This window comes from Arachis hypogaea, chromosome 5 (genome assembly GCF_003086295.3).
Source record: "Arachis hypogaea cultivar Tifrunner chromosome 5, arahy.Tifrunner.gnm2.J5K5, whole genome shotgun sequence".
Classification (NCBI taxonomy): domain Eukaryota; kingdom Viridiplantae; phylum Streptophyta; class Magnoliopsida; order Fabales; family Fabaceae; genus Arachis; species Arachis hypogaea.
The window spans coordinates 73,007,050-73,021,739 of NC_092040.1; the positions used below are offsets into that span (position 1 = coordinate 73,007,050).

Here is a 14,690-nt window from a genome sequence, read left to right on the forward strand (position 1 = left end):
AGAGAAGCTCACAACTCCGTTCAACTAACCAGCAAGTGTACTGGGTCGTCCAAGTAATAAACCTTACGTGAGTAAGGGTCGATCCCACAGAGATTGTTGGTATGAAGCAAGCTATGGTCACCTTGCAAATCTCAGTTAGGCAGATTAAAATGGTTTGTGGGTTTTCGAAAATAGAAATAAGAAAATAAATAATAAAAGGGATAGAATACTTATGCAGATTCATTGGTGGGAATTTCAGATAAGCGAATGAAGATACTGTATGGCTCAAGGACGCCTGCTCTCCCACTGCTTCAACTCAATCCTTCTTACTCCTTTCCATGGCAAGCTGTGTATAGGGGTTCACCATCAGCGGTGGCTACTTTCAATCCTCTCGGGAAAATGATCCTATGCGGCTGTCACTCGCACGGCTAATCGTCTGGAGGCATCACCCATGGTTGATGGCTACATCCCATCCTCGCAGTGAAAACTATGCTCACGCACTCTGTCACAGCACGGCTAATCACTGTTTGGTTCCTGCGCCTACTGGAATAGAATCCCTTGATTCTTTTGCGTCTGTCACTAACGCCCAGCACTTGCAAGTTTGAAGTATGTCACAGTCATTCATTACCGGAACCCTACTCGGAATACCACAGACAAGGTTAGACTTTCCGGATTCCCAGGATCCTACTCGGAATACCACAGACAAGGTGAGACTTTTCGGATCCTCATAAATGCCGCCATCTATCTAGCTTATACCACGGAGATTCTGTTGGGGAATCTAAGAGATATACATTCAAGCTCGGTTGCATGTAGAACGGAAGTGGTTGTCAATCACGTGCGTTCATAAGTGAGAATGATAATGATCGTCACTTTCATCATTACATTCATCATGTTCTTGGGTACGAATGAATATCTTGGAATAAGAATAAGAGAGATTTGAATAAAAGAAAATAGAATTGCATTAATACTTGAGGTACAGCAGAGCTCCACACCCTTAATCTATGGTGTGCAGAAACTCCACCGTTGAAAATACATAAGCAAAAGGTTCAGGCATGGCCGAATGGCCAGCCCCCATGGTCTAAGAACTATGTGTTCAAAGATCTGATCCTAAGATCTAAAGTGATCAAAAAGATATCTAATACAATAGATAAATGTTCTATTTATAATAAACTAGCTCCTAGGGTTTACATGAGTAAGTAATTGATGCATAAATTCACTTCCGGGGCCCACTTGGTGTATGTTTGGGCTGAGCTTGATCAATCCACGAGCTGAGGCTTCTCTTGGAGTTGAACTCCGAGTTATGACGTGTTTTGGGCGTTCAACTCCGGATCATGACGTTTTTCTGGCGTTTAACTCCAGACAGCAGCTTGTACTTGGCGTTCAACGCCAAGTTACGTCGTCAATCTTCGAATAAAGTATGAACTATTATATATTTCTGGAAAGCTCTGGATGTCTACTTTCCAACGCCGTTGAGAGCGCGCCATTTGGAGTTCGGTAGCTCCAGAAAATCCATTTCGAGTGCAGGGAGGTCAGATTCCAACAGCATCAGCAGTCCTTTTGTCAGCCTTCTTCAGAGTTTTGCTCAAGTCCCTCAATTTCAGCCAGAATTTACCTGAAATCACAGAAAAACACACAAACTCATAGTAAAGTCCAGAAATGTGAATTTAACATAAAAACTATTGAAAACATCCCTAAAAGTAGTTCAAACTCACTAAAAACTATCTAAAAACAATGCCAAAAAGCGTATAAATTATCCGCTCATCACAACACCAAACTTAAATTGTTGCTTGTCCCCAAGCAACTGAAAATAAAATAGGATAAAAGGAGAGAATATACTATAAATTCCAGAATATCAATGAATATTAATTTAATTAGATGAGCGGGACTTGTAGCTTTTTGCTTCTGAATAGTTTTGGCATCTCACTTTTTCCTTTGAAGTTCAGAGTGATTGGCGTCTCTGGGAACTCAGAATTTCGGATAGTGTTATTGACTTTCCTAGTTAAGCATGTTGATTCTTGAACACAGCTACTTATGAGTCTTGGCTGTGGCCCTAAGCACTTTGTTTTCCAGTATTACCACCGGATACACAAATGCCACAGACACATAACTGGGTGAACCTTTTCAGATTGTGACTCAGCTTTGCTAGAGTCCCCAGTTAGTGGTGTCCAGAGCTCTATAAGCACACTCTTTTGCTTTGGATCACGACTTTAACCACTCAGTCTCAAGCTTTTCACTTGAACCTTCATGACACAAGCACATGGTTAGGGACAGCTTGATTTAGCCGCTTAGGCCTGGATTTAATTTCCTTGGGCCCTCCTATCCATTGATGCTCAAAGCCTTGGATCTTTTGCTACCCTTGCCTTTTGGTTTTAAGGGCTATTGGCTTTTTCTGCTTGCTTTTTCTTTTTCTTTGCTATTTTTTTTTTCGCCACTTTTTTTTTTCGCAAGCTTTCTTTTTCACTGCTTTTTCTTGCTTCAAGAATCAATTTCATGATTTTTTTCAGATCATCAATAACATTTCTCTTTGTTCATCATTCTTTCAAGAACCAACAATTTTAGCACTCATAAACAACAATATCAAAAGACATATGCACTGTTCAATCATTCATTCAGAAAACAAAAGGTATTGCCACCACATCAATATAATTAAATTAAATTCAAGGATAAATTCGAAATTCATGTACTTCTTGTTCTTTTGAATTAAAACATTTTTCATTTAAGAGAGGTGAAGGATTAATGGATTTTATTGATAGCTTTAAGGCATGGTTACATACTAATGATCATGAAATAAAGACACAAAACATAGATAAACATAATACTAAAAACCGAAAACAGAAAGAAATAAAGAACAAGGAATGAATCCACCTTTAGTGGCGTCTTCTTCTTGAAGGTCCAACAATGTCCTTAAGCTCTTCTATGTCCCTTCCTTGCCTTTGTTGCTCCTCCCTCATTGCTCTTTGATCTTCTCTTATTTCTTGGAGAATGATGGAGTGCTCATGATGTTCCACCCTTAATTGTTCAACATTATGGCTCAAATCTTCTAAGGAGGTATTGAGTTGCTCCCAATAGTTGTTGGGAGGAAAGTGAATTCCTTGAGGCATCTCAGGAATTTGTTGATGATGAGCTTCCTCATGCACTTCTTGAGGGCCGTGAGGAGCTTCTCTTGCTTTCTCCATCCTTTTCTTGGTGATGGACTTGTCTTCTTCAATGGAGACATCTCCATCTATGATGACTCCAGCTGAGTAACATAGATGGCAAATAAGGTGAGGGAAGGCTAGCCGTGCCATGGGTGAGGGCTTGTCGGCTATTTTGTAGAGTTCATTGGAGATGACTTCATGAACTTCTACTTTCTCTCCAATCATGATGGATCTTTGGATGAACTCCAACCATCCTCTAGCTACAGGCTTGAGATCCAGTCTTCTTAGTTGAACTGGCTTGCCTTTGGAGTCTATTCTCCACTGAGCTCCTTCCACACATATGTCCATAAGGACTTGGTCCAACCTTTGATTAAAGTTGACCCTTCTAGTGTAGGGGCGTTCATCTCCTTGCATCATAGCCAAGTGAAACGCCAACCTCACATTTTCCGGACTAAAATCTAAGTATTTCCCCCGAACCATTGTGAGATAGTTCTTTGGATTCGGGTTCATACTTTGATCATGGTTCCTAGTGATCCATGCATTGGCATAGAACTCTTGAACCATCAATATTCCGACTTGTTGCATGGGGTTGGTTATGACTTCCCAACCTCTTCTTTGGATTTCATGTCGGATTTCCGGATACTCATTCTTTTTGAGCTTGAAAGGGACCTCAGGGATCACCTTCTTCTTTGCCACAACATCATAGAAGTGGTCTTGATGGCTCTTGGAGATGAATCTCTCCTTCTCCCATGACTCGGAGGTGGAAGCTTTTGTCTTCCCTTTCTCTTTTCTAGAGGATACTCCGGCCTTAGGTGCCATTGATGGTAATGGAAAAACAAAAAGCTTATGCTTTTACCACACCAAACTTAAAATTTTGCTCGCCCTCGAGCAAGAGAGAAAAGAAGAGTAGAAGAAGAAGAAGAGAATATGGGAGAAAGGGGAAGAAGTAGGTTCGGCTATGTGGGAGAAGAAGGGGTTTTGTTGTGTGAAAAATGAAGTAGAAGGGAAGGGTATTTATAGGGAGAGGGAGGGTGGGTATTCGGCCATTTTGGGTGGGAATGGGTGGGAAAGTGAATTTGAATTTTATGAAGGTAGGTGGGGTTTATGGGGAAGGGTGGGTTGATGTGAATGGTGAATGGGGAAATTGGGAAGAGGAATTGAGGTGATTGGTGAAGGTTTTTTGGAAGTGTGATATGGGAAAGAGTGAGATCAGATTTGGATTAGGAGAGTGTGATTAGGATTAAAAGAAAAAGGTGGGAATATGGTAGGTGGGGATCCTGTGGGGTCCACAGATCCTGAGGTGAAAAGAAATACCATTCCTTCACCATATAGGCATGTAAATTGCCTTCGTGCATCATTCTGGTGTTCAAACGCCCATTGGTGCACGTTCTGGGCGTTCAACGCCCATGTAATGCATGTTTCTGGCGTTGAACGCCAGTTTCATGCTTGTTACTGGCGTTCAGCGCCAGTTTGTCCTCTCTGTGCTCATTCCTGGCGTTTAACGCCAGGTTGTTGCTTGTTTCTGGCGTTCAGCGCCAGAATGGTGCTCTGTTCTGGCGTTGAACGCCAGCCAGATGCATCTTACTGGCGTTGAACGCCAGTCTGCGCTACCTCCAGGGTGAACAGTTTTTTTCTTCTGTTTTTTACTCTGTTTTTAATTTTTTGATTTTTTCGTGACTCCTCATGATCATGTACCTAATTAAACACAAAAATAACAAAGAAACAAAATAAAATAAAATTAGATAAATAAAATAGGGTTGCCTCCCAACAAGCGCTTCTTTAATGTCAATAGCTTGACAGTGGCTCTCATGGAGCCACAAGGTGATCAGGTCAATATTGTATAGTTGCCAACACCAAACTTAGAGTTTGGATATGGGGTCTTAACACCAAACTTAGAGTTTGGTTGTGGCCTCACAACACCAAACTTAGAGTTTGACTGTGTGGGTTCTTCTTGACTCTGAACTGAGAGAAGCTCTTCATGCTTACTCTCTTCTGTCACAGAGGGATGGCCATGTGCCTTAAACACAAGGTAGTCCACATTCAATTGAAGGACTAATTCTCCTCTGTTGACATCTATCACAGCTCCTGCTGTGGCTAGGAAATGTCTTCCTAGGATGATGCATTCATCATCTTCCTTCCTAGTGTCTAGTATTATGAAATCAGCAGGGATGTAAAGGCCTTCAACCTTTACTAGCACGTCCCCTACTATTCCATAAGCTTGTCTCAATGACTTATCTGCCAATTGCAATGAGAACAAGGCAGGTTGTACCTCAATAATCCCCAGCTTCTCCATTACAGAGAGTGGCATAAGATTTATCCCTGACCCCAGATCACATAGAGCTTTTTCAAAGCTCATGGTGCCTATGGTACAAGGTATTAGGAACTTGCCAGGATCTTGTTTCTTTTGAGGTAGAGTTTTCTGAATCCAAGTATCTAGTTCACTAATGAGCAAGGGAGGTTCACTTTCCCAAGTCTCATTACCAAACAACTTGTCATTCAGCTTCATGATAGCTCCTAAATATTGAGCAACTTGCTCTCCAGTCACATCTTCATCCTCTTCAGAGGAAGAATAGTCTTCAGAGCTCATGAATGGCAGAAGGAGATTTAATGGAATCTCTATGGTCTCTGTATGAGCCTCAAATTCCTCTGGATCCTTAATAGGAAACTCCTTCTTGCTTGAAGGACGTCCCAGGAGGTCTTCCTCACTAGGATTTTCGTCCTCTTCCTCCCTAGTGCATTCGGCCACTTTGATTAAATCAATGGCCTTGCACTCTCCTTTTGGATTCTCTTCTGTATTGCTTGGGAGAATACTGGGAGGAGTTTCAATAACTTTCTTACTCAGCTGGCCCACTTGTGCCTCCAAATTTCTAATGGAGGATCTTGTTTCATTCATGAAACTGAAAGTGGCCTTTGACAGATCAGAGACAATATTTGCTAAATTAGAAGTGTTTTGTTCTAAATTCTCTATCTGTTGCTGAGAAGATGATGGATATGGCTTACTATTGCTCAGCCTATTGCGTCCACCATTGTTAAAGCCTTGTTGAGGCTTTTATTGATCCTTCCAGGAGAAATTTGGATGATTTCTCCATGATGGGTTATAGGTGTTTCCATAAGGTTCACCCATGTAATTAACCTCTGCCATGGCAGGGTTCTCAGGATCATAAGCTTCTTCAGAAGCTACCTCTCTAGTACTGTTGGATGCATGTTGCAATCCATTCAGATTTTGAGAGATTATGTTGACCTGTTGAGTCAACATTTTGTTCTGAGCCAATATGGCATTCAGAGCATCAATTTCAAGAACTCCTTTCTTCTGAGGTATCCCATTATTCACGGAATTCCTCTCAGAGGTATACATGAACTGGTTGTTTACAACCATGTCAATGAGTTCTTGAGCCTCTTCAGGCGTTTTCTTCAGGTGAATAGATCCACCTGCAGAATGGTCCAATGACATTTTCGAAAATTCAGATAGACCATAATAGAATATATCTAATAGGGTCCATTCTGAAAACATGTCAGATGGGCATCTTTTGGTCAACTGCTTGTATCTTTCCCAAGCTTCATAGAGGGATTCACCATCTTTTTGTTTGAAGGTTTGAACATCCACTCTCAGCTTGCTCAGCTTTTGAGGAGGAAAGAATTTATCTAAGAAGGCAGTGACCAGCTTATCCCAGGAGTCCAGGCTATCCTTAGGTTGTGAATCCAACCATATTCTAGTTCTGTCTCTTACAGTAAAAGGGAAAAGCATGAGTCTGTAGACTTTAGGATCAACTCCATTCGTCTTTACAGTCTCACAGATCTGCAAGAACTCAGTTAAGAACTGATAAGGATCTTCAGATGGAAGCCCATAAAACTTGCAGTTTTGTTGCATTAAAGCAACTAGTTGAGGCTTAAGCTCAAAGTTATTGGCTCCAATGGCAGGAATGGAGATGCTTCTTCCATCAAACTTGGACGTTGGCTTTGTGAAGTCACCAAGCATTCTCCTTGCATTATTATTATTATTTTCGGCTGCCATCTCCTTCTCTTGTTCGAAAATTTCTGAAAGGTTGTTTCTGGATTGTTGTAATTTAGCTTCTCTTAATTTTCTCTTCAGAGTCCTTTCAGGTTCTGGATCAATTTCAACAAGAGTGCCTTTTTCCCTGTTCCTGCTCATATGAAAGAGACGAAAACAAGAAAAGAAAGAGGAATCCTCTATGTCACAGTATAGAGATTCCTTTATGTTAGTAGAAGAAGAAAGGGGTGAAGAATCCAAATACAAGGGATATAAGAAGTTTGGATTCTTAGATGAAGAGAGGTGAAGAGAAGTGTTAGTAGTTAATTAATTAAATAGAATAAGAGAAGAGAAGAGAAATTTCGAAAATAAATTTTTTGAAAAAGAGGTTAGTAATTTTCGAAAATCAAAGACAAAATATAATTAAAATTAAAATTTAAAACAAAAAGAATTTTTGAAAAAGAGAGGGAGAATTTTCGAAATTTAGAGAGGGATAGGTAGTTAGTTGGTTTTGAAAAAGATAAGAAACAAACAAAAAGTTAGTTAGTTGATTGAAAAAGATTTGAAATCAAATTTTGAAAAAGATAAGAAGATAGGAAGTTAGATAAGATATTTTGAAATCAAATTTTGAAAAAGATAAAATTTTGAAAAAGATAAGATAAAAGATAAAAAGATTTAATTTTAAAATTGACTTAACTAACAAGAAACTACAAGATAAGATTCTAGAACTTAAAGATTGAACCTTTCTTAACAAGAAAGTAACAAACTTCAAATTTTTGAACCAATCACATTAATTGTTAGCTAATTTTCGAAAATTTGATATAAAGATAAGAAAAAGATTTTTGAAAATAATTTGAAAAAGATTTTTGAAATTTTCGAAAATTATAAAAAAAAATGAAAAAGATATGATTTTTGAAAAAGATTTTGAAAAGATAAGATTTTTAAAATTGAAATTTTGACTTGACTTGTGAGAAACAACTAATTTTGAAAAATTTTTTACCAAGTCAACCCAAAAATTCGAAATTTTGGAGGAAAATAAGGAAAAGATATTTTTTTTGATTTTTGAATTTTTAATTATGAGAGAGAAAAACAACAAAAATACTCAATGCATGAAATTTTTAGATCAAAACAATGAATGCATGCAAGAATGCTATGAATGTCAAGATGAACACCAAGAACACTTTGAAGATCATGATGAACATCAAGAACATATTTTTGAAAAATTTTTAATGCAAAGAAAACATGCAAGACACCAAACTTAGAAATCTTTAATGCATGAAAAATATGAATGCAAAGATGCACATGAAAAACAAGAAAAGACACAAAACAAGAAATCATCAAGATCAAACAAGAAGACTTGTCAAGAACAACTTGAAGATCATGAAGAACACTATGAATGCATGGAATTTTCGAAAAAATGCAAGAAAAAATTTTTAAAGCATGCAATTGACACCAAACTTAAAAATTGACTCAAGACTCAAACAAGAAACACAAAATATTTTTGGTTTTTATGATTTTCTAATTTTTTTGTATTTTTATTTTAATTTTTTCGAAAAAAACATTTTTGGAAAAACGAAAAAGAAAAGAAAAATTTTTGAAAAAGTTTTTGAAAAGAAAGTTACCTAATCTGAGCAACAAGATGAACCGTCAGTTGTCCATACTCAAACAATCCCCGGCAACGGCGCCAAAAACTTGGTGGACGAAATTGTGATTAAAGAGTTTCAGGCACTGTTAGAGAAGCTCACAACTCCGCTCAACTAACCAGCAAGTGTACTGGGTCGTCCAAGTAATAAACCTTACGTGAGTAAGGGTCGATCCCACAAAGATTGTTGGTATGAAGCAAGCTATGGTCACCTTGCAAATCTCAGTTAGGCAGATTAAAATGGTTTGTGGGTTTTCGAAAATAGAAATAAGAAAATAAATAATAAAAGGGATAGAATACTTATGCAGATTCATTGGTGGGAATTTCAGATAAGCGAATGAAGATACTGTATGGCTCAAGGACGCCTGCTCTCCCACTGCTTCAACTCAATCCTTCTTACTCCTTTCCATGGCAAGCTGTGTATAGGGGTTCACCATCAGCGGTGGCTACTTTCAATCCTCTCGGGAAAATGATCCTATGCGGCTGTCACTCGCACGGCTAATCGTCTGGAGGCATTACCCATGGTTGATGGCTACATCCCATCCTCGCAGTGAAAACTACGCTCACGCACTCTGTCACAGCACGGCTAATCACTGGTTGGTTCATGCGCCTACTGGAATAGAATCCCTTGATTCTTTTGCGTCTGTCACTAACGCCCAGCACTTGCAAGTTTGAAGTACGTCACAGTCATTCATTACCGGAACCCTACTCGGAATACCACAGACAAGGTTAGACTTTCCGGATTCCCAGGATCCTACTCGGAATACCACAGACAAGGTGAGACTTTCCGGATCCTCATAAATACCGCCATCTATCTAGCTTATACCACGGAGATTCTATTGGGGAATCTAAGAGATATACATTCAAGCTCGGTTGCATGTAGAACAGAAGTGGTTGTCAATCACGTGCGTTCATAAGTGAGAATGATAATGATCGTCACTTTCATCATTACATTCATCATGTTCTTGGGTACGAATGAATATCTTGGAATAAGAATAAGAGAGATTTGAATAAAAGTAAATAGAATTGCATTAATACTTGAGGTACAGCAGAGCTCCACACCTTTAATCTATGGTGTGCAGAAACTCCACCGTTGAAAATACATAAGCAAAAGGTTCAGGCATGGCCGAATGGCCAGCCCCCATGGTCTAAGAACTATGTGTTCAAAGATCTGATCCTAAGATCTAAAGTGATCAAAAAGATATCTAATACAATAGATAAATGTTCTATTTATAATAAACTAGCTCCTAGGGTTTACATGAGTAAGTAATTGATGCATAAATTCACTTCCGGGGCCCACTTGGTGTATGTTTGGGCTGAGCTTGATCAATCCACGAGCTGAGACTTCTCTTGGAGTTGAACTCCGAGTTATGACATGTTTTGGGCGTTCAACTCCGGATCATGACGTTTTTCTGGCGTTTAACTCCAGACAGCAGCTTGTACTTGGCGTTCAACGCCAAGTTACGTCATCAATCTTCAAATAAAGTATGGACTATTATATATTGCTGGAAAGCTCTGGATGTCTAATTTCCAACGCCGTTGAGAGCGCGCCATTTGGAGTTCTGTAGCTCCAGAAAATCCATTTCGAGTGCAGGGAGGTCAGATTCCAACAACATCAGCAGTCCTTTTGTCAGCCTTCTTCAGAGTTTTGCTCAAGTCCCTCAATTTCAGCCAAAATTTACCTGAAATCACAGAAAAACACACAAACTCATAGTAAAGTCCAGAAATTTGAATTTAACATAAAAACTATTGAAAACATCCCTAAAAGTAGTTCAAACTCACTAAAAACTATCTAAAAATAATGCCAAAAAGCGTATAAATTATCCGCTCATCACTTGCCATCGTTTACTACGTTATCAAGAATAACGAAAGTCAAATCAGCATCAGGGGCAACAATCCAGGACTGCTCCATCAGGTTCTCATAGGCGGCAGTCACGCTGCCCACAAGGTGACCCTGAAGCTCGTCATAATCAACCCGAGCAGTTTCCAGGTCATCTCGGAGATGCACCAACTCCCTATAAGCTGAGACATAGCTATCCTTGTGCTTCAATGCCATGTCCTCAGCCAACTTCAAGGAAGCCGCCAAGGCGATAGACCTAGCCTTCTCACCCTTCAGTTCCTTTTCTACCTTCGCCAACTTCACCTCCAATTCCTCCTTCAGACCCTTGATCCGATCAAACTCCGATTTAGGCTCCTCCATGAAGGATTTCGTAGCATGAATCGGGATACCCTGAACAGTTCAGAAAATAGCCGCACCCATTTGTGCCATCTTCACACTATTTTTGGTGATAAAATCTAGGTGCTAAAGAAAGGACACATCATCCATGGAAAGCCCACCATAAGGGGCAATTTGCTGGTCAACAAACTTTACAGCATCAAAATCCGGGGCATCCAAGTTTAAGGGCTCAGATGTTTTCTACTTTTTCAAGGGAGGAGCACCAGAAGTAGCAGCAGAAGTTTGTGGGGGATCTGCTAGGCGAACCCGAGGAGTAAGGATCACCCTCCTCGGCCCAGGGGAACTCGGCACGGGTGGCTTCATGATGGTTTGAGAATGCCCCTCCCCAGCCGCCTTGACCGAAATATTTTGTGCAGCGGCTGCCTTCATGGCCTTTTTGAAAGCCTTCATGGAGTCGTTGTTCTTCGACATTTCTGAAAAACAGAAAAGACATAATCAACAAACAAAGCCATGGATCACAGGGTCAAAATAGAATAAAATGAAAACATGTCAGCCAGTACCCAACACATTTCGGACCAAAGATGGGTCCCCCAGAAATTTCTTAGTATCCAGATGCGGAGGCTCCCCCCAAATATCCTTTAATACACTCACAAAGGCCTGTTCGACCTCATCCAACATCTCCCAAGTATACCGTGACACCATGACATTCTTTTGCCACTCAAGAGGAAAAGCAGGTTCATTATTTTCATCAAGAAAAAAGGTGCGAACCCCCTCAACAGCTTGAACTTTAAAGAAATAGTTTTTGAAGTCCTTAAAGGACTCATCATACATGGCAAAAGACTTTGTCCCCTTGAGCAGATCTAAAGGAAACCCAAGAAGCTTTCTTTTTTGAAGAGGCCCCAGGCTTGGCCGAAACAAACAAATAGAGGAAAAGAGTTAGAGAAGGCTTGATGCCTAACTCTTGACACAGTAGTTGAAAAATTTTTATAAAACCCCACGAATTAGGATGAAGCTAGGATGGAGCAATGTTACACGACCACAACAAGTCGGTTTCAAAGGCAGAAAAAGGAAAAGTAATGTTCAACTGACTAAAGAAATATTCATAAGCATAGAAGAAGGGACGCTCCCCCTCGACTGAGGTGGGAAAACAAACTCTCTCGTCAGAACCAAGCACTACAAGCTCATAATCCCTCTTCTGGGCACCGCTTCCACAAACCCTATGATGTTGTCGCAGCTCTATACAAAACTCAGTGTCCACCATAGAAATACACAGAAGAACCATAGAATCTACCCAATCAGCCATGCACTCAGGGACTTGGGAAGACGTCTCAACAATATTTTTGCGAGAAGCCATGAGGCCAACTAGTCTTACAATAAGAAAAGAATATTGGATTACTAAAAAATATCTCGGACAACAGCAAAACAACTCAGCTACATAACCCAGCACAATATGAGGAACAAAAGGAGACCCCAGGACCTACACTAAAGATCAAGGGGCATCCTTTGGAGGTAGCCATAGAACAAGAACCCAAGGGGATCTACAAGTTCACACCCCAGCAATGACCCTTTTCTTTGTAACCAGAAACAACACTCGGAACAGAAATCATCAAGAAATCATTGTCTCCATCAAAAGAAGAACTACCGACAGAACAAAGCCATCAAAGGAGCAACCTTTTTTCAAGAAGCGGCAACATGCGAAACCCTAAAGGCACTTAACTACCAGGAAATCCATCCAAAAGCATACAAAAGGACGAAAAGAAGACCAGAAAACATACATCACAGCGACAGTCAAGCATAGTAATATGAAAAGATTCAAGCTTTCCAACAATAACTCAGGCAAAATCAAAACTTTATTGAAGAATCACATTCCAAAACGAGAACAAAAACAAGGAAAAGGTTCAAGCTTTCCAACGTACAAAATCAAAGCGTCATCAAAAGGATCAAAAACAAAAGTAGCAGAAATAAATGGTGAAGAGAAAGCAAAACCAACCTAGAAGAAGGAGGAAAACTTTGAAGGAAAAAGCCGAAAAGCAGAGCAGAGTGATGAGCGGATAATTTGTACGCTTTTTGGCATTGTTTTTAGTATGTTTTTAGTATGATCTAGTTAGTTTTTAGTATATTTTTATTAGTTTTTAGTTAAAATTCACTTTTCTGGACTTTACTAATTTTTTTTTTTGTGATTTCAGGTATTTTCTGGCTGAAATTGAGGGACCTGAGCAAAAATCTGATTCAGAGACTAAAAAGGACTGCAGATGCTGTTGGATTCTGACCTCCCTGCACTCGAAGCAGATTTTCTGGAGCTACAGAGGCCCAATTGGCGCGCTCTCAACTGCGTTGGAAAGTAGACATCCTGGGCTTTCCAGCAATATATGATAGTCCATACTTTTCCCAAGATTTGATGGCCCAAACCGGCGTTCAAAGTCACCCTCAGAATTCCCAGCGTTAAACGCCGGAACTGGCATAAGAATGGGAGTTAAACGCCCAAACTGGCATAAAAGCTGGCGTTTAACTCCAAGAAGAGTCTCTACAAGAAAATGCTTCAATGCTCAGCCCAAGCACACACCAAGTGGGCCCGAAAGTGGATTTTTATGTCATTTACTCATCTCTGTACACCCTAGGTTACTAGTTCTCTATATATAGGACCTTTTACTATTGTATTTGGAGCTTTTGATCATGTTTTTATGATTGAACCCTCTTTGGGAGGCTGGCCATTCGGCCATGCCTAGACCTTGTTCTTATGTATTTTCAACGGTGGAGTTTCTACACACCATAGATTAAGGTGTGGAGCTCTGCTGTACCTCGAGTATTAATGCAATTACTATTGTTCTTCTATTCAATTCCGCTTGTTCTTGTTCTAAGATATCACTTGTTCTTCAACTTGATTAATGTGATGATCCGTGACACTCATCATCATTCTCACCTATGAACGTGTGCCTGACAACCACCTCCGTTCTACCTTAGATTGGGTGAATATATCTTGGATTCCTGATACACGATGCATGGTTGATCGCCTGACAACCGAGCGCTCTCCTGACAACCGAGCCAGCCATTCCGTGAGATCAGAGTCTTCGTGGTATAGGCTAGAACTGATGGCAGCATTCAAGAGAATCCGAAAGGTCTAACCTTGTCTGTGGTATTCTGAGTAGGATTCAATGATTGAATGACTGTGACGTGCTTCAAACTCTTGAGGGCGGGGCGTTAGTGACAGACGCAAAAGAATCACTGGATTCTATTCCGGCCTGATTGAGAACCGACAGATGGATAGCCGTGCCGTGACAAGGTGCGTCGAACATTTCCACTGAGAGGATGGGAGGTAGCCACTGACAACGGTGAAACCCTTGCATAAGCTTGCCATGGAAAGGAGTAAGAAGGATTGGATGAAGACAATAGGAAAGCAGAGAGACGGAAGGGACCCAGCATCTTCATACGCTTATCTGAAATTCCCACCAATGAATTACATAAGTATCTCTATCTTTATCTTTATGTTTTATTCGTATATCACCCATATCCATTTGAGTTTGCCTGACTAAGATTTACAAGGTGACCATAGCTTGCTTCATACCAACAATCTCGGTGGGATCGACCCTTACTCGCGTAAGTTTTATTACTTGGACAACCCAGTACACTTGCTGGTTAGTTGTGCGAAGTTGTAGTGATCACAATTTCGCATACCAAGTTTTTGGCGCCATTGCCGGGGATTGTTGAGTTTGGACAACTGACGGTTCATCTTGTTGCTTAGATTAGGTATTTTTCTTCAGAGTTCTTAAG

At 40.2% G+C, this 14,690-nt stretch overlaps 1 non-coding gene across 1 annotated transcript; it reads left to right on the top strand.

Moving 5' to 3' along the window:
• Positions 1–6,625: 6,625 nt before the first annotated feature.
• LOC112804791 (small nucleolar RNA R71) lies at positions 6,626–6,729 on the top strand. Its single transcript, XR_003203408.1, has one exon. It is a non-coding gene; the product is annotated as a small nucleolar RNA R71 (small nucleolar RNA).
• Positions 6,730–14,690: the final 7,961 nt, after the last annotated feature.